At 40.4% G+C, this 5,619-nt stretch overlaps 1 pseudogene; it reads left to right on the forward strand.

Moving 5' to 3' along the window:
* The first annotated feature begins 236 nt into the window (after nt 1–236).
* Nucleotides 237–4,609, forward strand: LOC146626268 (pepsin A-like; annotated as a pseudogene).
* The last annotated feature ends 1,010 nt before the right edge of the window (nt 4,610–5,619 follow it).

Below are 5,619 nucleotides of genomic sequence, written 5' to 3' on the forward strand. Positions count from 1 at the left end.
GATATGAAAAAACACCTCTTTACATTTCAATAGAAAGTTTTAGGATTTAGCCTAATGTGAAAAATATGGGTTAGGGTTATGCAGAGTGCATCTCTGTGCAATCATGCTTTAGAGTCTACATACACGTCCATTAACAGGGTTGTACACCTAATATTTGACTACAGGAGTAAAGTGTTCTGTTGTTCTTATATACATTATCTTCTATTGCAGTAGACGGTAGAGTTGAAACAATAAAGTGGGCCTTTGCTGTGTTTGCCATGGTGGCACTGTCTGATTGCCTCGTTCAGTAAGTCAGCCAAACTATATTTCATTCATTTCATTCTTCTTTTTATTTATTTTTTACTTTTACTATTTGAAATAAAAATAGTAATAGATCGACATGGCCATCTATCATATGCAATATAAGATACGTATAGTATAAAATATTTATATATGCAGTTCTAAGAGGGTGTTGGTATGAAAAAACATCTGTTCACAGCTCAATAAAGTTTTCTAAATGTATCCTAATGGGCAAAATGTAATTTGCTCCCTTTGATGACTCCTAGGATCCCTCTGGAAAAGGGTAAGAGGGCCAGGGTGGTCTTGGAGGAACAGGGTCTATGGGAGGAGTATAGGCAAAAATACCCATACAATGCCATGGCCAAGTTTGATAGGAGCTTTGCTGTGGGCCCTGAATCCATGACCAATGATGCTTGTGTGAGTAACATCATCTAAACGTTGAACATGCATATCAACATACAGAGAACATGACAAACGTCTTGAGAGTATACCTTCATGTCTCCTCTTCTTCTCCAGTTGTCTTACTATGGAGTCATCTCAATTGGAACTCCACCTCAGTCCTTTAAAGTCATCTTTGACCCTGGCTCATCTAACCTGTGGGTTCCCTCCATCTACTGCAACAGTGCAGCCTGCAGTATGTAAATCTATGATTACATAATGCATTTCCACACAAAGTCAGAGAGTGATTCTGAAAACCTTTATAATGACAAAAAAAAAAAATATAAGGGTCAAGGGTCCAGTTTACAGTTCCCAAGACTGAGTTACCAAGGTCCCACCCTGGAGTCTGGCCCAGGTTAGGGCCGTAGGGGTTCGGTGATGATGACTGGCACTTCCAATAAACTAACTAGTGGTACATGTTATTTCTCTGGTGGGGAAGGAGCCTGATCTGGTGTGCAAGATTGAGACATTTCTAATAGACACACAATGTAGGTGAACTGTTTCAAGTATCTTCTACAAAGAGGAGACTCTGGTTAAGACCCAGGAGCTGCTGGAGAGATTATAATTCTTGGCTGGCTTGGAGTTGAAGAGGTAGCCAGAGTGGGGAGAGTCTGTGCTTCTCTGCTCAAACTGCTGCCCCCGTTATCAGAACTCAGATTATGGATGGATGGTTTTTATATTTAGGATTTGGTAGTTAGGTAATAGAACTGAGGTACAGCATTTTGCCATAAACTGTGTTTTCTTTTTGACCCTGGTAGGAGCAGCACATACAGACAGTATGGCAGACCTCTCAGTATGACGTATGGCACTGGCAGCATGACTGGCTTCTTGGGATATGACACTGTGACGGTGAGAATTTTAAAACAAGCAAAAACAACCCCAAAACATCAGTCTGTTTAACAGTAAATGTAAAGATGAAAAAACGCCATGATAATCCCTACAAAATAAAAACTATGTTAGCCTGAAAGTATTGCTCCAAAATATTTTTATAAACCAGGGAAAAGAACTTTCACTTGTTTAATAGTAATTGTAAAGGTATTACAGTGCTTTCACAGTAAAAACTGCGATTGCCTCAAAAAGTATTTATGAATGTGAAATCTGAACATATAAAACACAAATGAAGGGGTTTTTCACATGTGATTCTTTAAATAACATTTGGAGTGGTTTTGGTTTTAAATGGAGATCAATAGAATGGTATGAAAAAGAACTTTTCAAAAAACCATCACCATTGGTTTCAAACTGTACTGGCTTCATCTTTGGTTGGCAGGTTGCTGGTCTGACTGTGACAAATCAGATCTTTAGTTTGAGCCAAACTGAGGCCCCTTTCATGCAGTACATGCAGGCTGATGGTATCCTTGGTCTGGCCTACCCAAGTCTGCCTCTGGTGCGTCACCTGTGTTTGATAACATGAATGCAGGGTTGACTGACCAGAACCTCTTCTCCCTGTATCTGAGCTCATAAGTATTATGCGGGATTCTACCTGACTCTGGAAATTATCTATAGATGCCTCATATATTAATTTGTACTCAATTCCACCTGGATTCCTCTCTCCAAAGAACTGTACTGTTAGATCACAGTTGACAGGTAAAACCAAAAGTTACAGCCCTATATTTGTTTCAGAATCATGATAGAGCTATATTGCCAAAGAAGTTTCTTTCCTAATGCATACTGTGTTGTCCATTACAGTGTTTCTGGTAATGGTCAGGCTGTGGCTTGTAATGGTGGTTGTGAGGCTATTGTGGACACTGGAACCTCTCTGATTGTTGGACCTTAAAGTGACATTGACAACATCAATGCTTGGCTGGGAGCAAGAAGTCAGAATGGAGAGGTCAGTGCTAAAAAACAAAAAATATGGAGAAATATGTTGAGTGAAGTACCACTTGGTCTGGTGAAACTGATACTCTTCAAAATTTACATATTTTACAGGCAGCTTATTTTAACTTTCCTTTTCCATCAGTACATGGTCAGCTGCAACAACATTGACCAAATGCCTGATGTGACCTTTAACATCAATGGACAGCAGTTCACTCTCCCAGCCTCTGCCTACATCAGTCAGATAAGAATTCCTTTCCTTATTTACAGTGGGGCAAAAAAGTATTTAGTCAGCCACCGATTGTGCAAGTTCCCCCACTTAAAATGATGACAGAGGTCAGTAATTTGCACCAGAGGTACACTTCAACTGTGAGAGACAGAATGTGAAAAAAAAATCCATGAATCCACATGGTAGGATTTGTAAAGAATTTATTCGTAAATCAGGGTGGAAAATAAGTATTTGGTCACCTCAAACAAGGAAAATCTCTGGCTCTCACAGACCTGTAACGTCTTCTGTAAGAAGCTTTTCTGTCCCCCACGCGTTACCTGTATGAATGGCACCTGTTTGAACTCATCATCTGTATAAAAGACACCTGTCCACAGCCTCAAACAGTCAGACTCCAAACTCCGCCATGGCCAAGACCAAAGAGCTTTCGAAGGACACCAGGAAAAGTATTGTAGACCTGCACCAGACTGGGAAGAGTGAATCTACAATAGGCAAGCAGCTTGGTGTGAAAAAATCAACTGTGGGAGCAATCATCAGAAAATGGAAGACATACAAGACCACTGATAATCTCCCTCGATCTGGGGCTCCACGCAAGATCTCATCCCGTGGGGTCAAAATGATCATGAGAACGGTGAGCAAAGATCCCAGAACCACACGGGGGGACCTGGTGAATGACCTGCAGAGAGCTGGGACCAAAGTAACAAAGGTCACCATCAGTAACACACTACAACAGCAGGGAATCAAATCCCGCAGTGCCAGACGTGTTCCGCTGCTGAAGCCAGTGCATGTCCAGGCCCGTCTGAAGTTTGCCAGAGAGCACATGGATGATACAGCAGAGGATTGGGAGAATGTCATGTGGTCAGATGAAGCCAAAGTAGAACTTTTTGGTATAAACTCAACTCGTCGTGTTTGGAGGACGAAGAATACTGAGTTGCATCCCAAGAACACCATACCTACTGTGAAGCATGGGGGTGGAAACATCATGCTATGGGGCTATTTTTCTGCCAAGGGGACAGGACGACTGATCCGTGTTAAGGACAGAATGAATGGGGCCATGTATCGTGAGATTTTGAGCCAAAACCTCCTTCCATCAGTGAGAACTTTGAAGATGAAACGAGGCTGGGTCTTCCAACATGACAATGATCCAAAACACACCGCCCAGGCAACAAAGGAGTGGCTCCGTAAGAAGCATTTGAAAGTCCTGGAGTGGCCTAGCCAGTCTCCAGACCTCAACCCCATAGAAAATCTGTGACGGGAGTTGAAAGTCCGTGTTGCTCGGCGACAGCCCCAAAACATCACTGCTCTCGAGAAGATCTGCATGGAGGAATGGGCCAAAATACCAGCTACTGTGTGTGCAAACCTGGTAAAGACCTATAGTAAACGTTTGACCTCTGTTATTGCCAACAAAGGTTATGTTACAAAGTATTGAGTTGTATTTTTGTTATTGACCAAATACTTATTTTCCACCCTGATTTACGAATAAATTCTTTACAAATCCTACCATGTGGATTCATGGATTTTTTTTTTCACATTCTGTCTCTCACAGTTGAAGTGTACCTCTGGTGCAAATTACTGACCTCTGTCATCATTTTAGGTGGGGGAACTTGCACAATCGGTGGCTGACTAAATACTTTTTTGCCCCACTGTATGTTTTATAACTTCTCTACATATTCCCTAAATTGTATTTATTTTTTTTCTGTTACATCTCCTCCTTAGTCCCAGAGCTATGGCTGCCTCACTGGCTTCAGTGGTCAAGGTAGCAACCTGTGGATCCTGGGCAATGTCTTCCTCGGACAGTACTATTCCATCTTGAACAGAGGCCAGAAAACGGTGGGTTTGGCCAAGGCTAGATAATCAACCTGAAGTCAAGTCCTTCAACATACATCTTTGTGTTATAGTCAGCTTTGTAACATCAAAAGTCTAATAAATAAATCAAGTTTTTAAAAAGTTAAAACAATTTTGTCTTTGTTTTTTTTGTATTTGTTTGTTTTTTCCTTATTCATGAAGAACAAAGCATTTCAAATCTCCCATTTGTAGGCTGATAACATCTAATTTGATATGATAATTAAATAAAAACACACAGTTCAACAACTCTACAATACAAAACTTACATATCACAGAATAACACTGTCTTAACCAGACTGCCCCATAAACAGTGTGCATAGGCCTCCAGTGTATCTCTCCAACATCAAGCAACACAGCTGAAGTTATGAGACAGCAAATACTTTGTGTCACGTGTGTCAGTGGGATACATGTGAATGTATTAAAAATGATACTCCAGTAGTACAAGTCAAGGAGAGTATTAAAGTTGGCAAACTTTGTCCACTTCAGCAAACAATCTGTTTGTACTGGAGTTAGAATGTGATTTGTTACCTTTAATAACATTTTTTCATTTGTAAAATAATTACATTAATTTTCATCTTTTAAAATGAGAGAAAACATGCAATATAAGACCCTCTTGGCAGTTTTAGTGTTAAATGCTTTGAAGTCTATGGTGTTATTTTTGTGCCTCTATTCTGAGCGCATGTTAAAAAAAAATGCGAGCACAATTTTTGCATTTTGATGAGAAAATTATTTTGAGTGAAGAGAATTTTAATTTGAGCGAACAAAATTCATTCTTATGTGCAAGACATATATTTCAGTGTTTGCTATTATTCATATGCACACATAATTACAGCCCCTCTCGCTCATTTGTTCGCATTTGCTCTTCCTCAGATCTCTGCTCTGTGTGCTGACAGACAGCTGCGGACCTGCTCTCAGTGTGTCATTCGCGCTCACAACATCTCTGCTTCATGCACACTCAACTCTCTGTACACCGTTATAAGTGTGCCACAAAACCAACCAATCACATACTTGGATGCAAA

This window comes from Diplotaxodon limnothrissa, linkage group LG8 (genome assembly GCF_057381915.1).
Source record: "Diplotaxodon limnothrissa isolate DT_005_m linkage group LG8, D_limnothrissa_male_GT1.1, whole genome shotgun sequence".
NCBI classification, from domain to species: Eukaryota; Metazoa; Chordata; class Actinopteri; order Cichliformes; family Cichlidae; genus Diplotaxodon; species Diplotaxodon limnothrissa.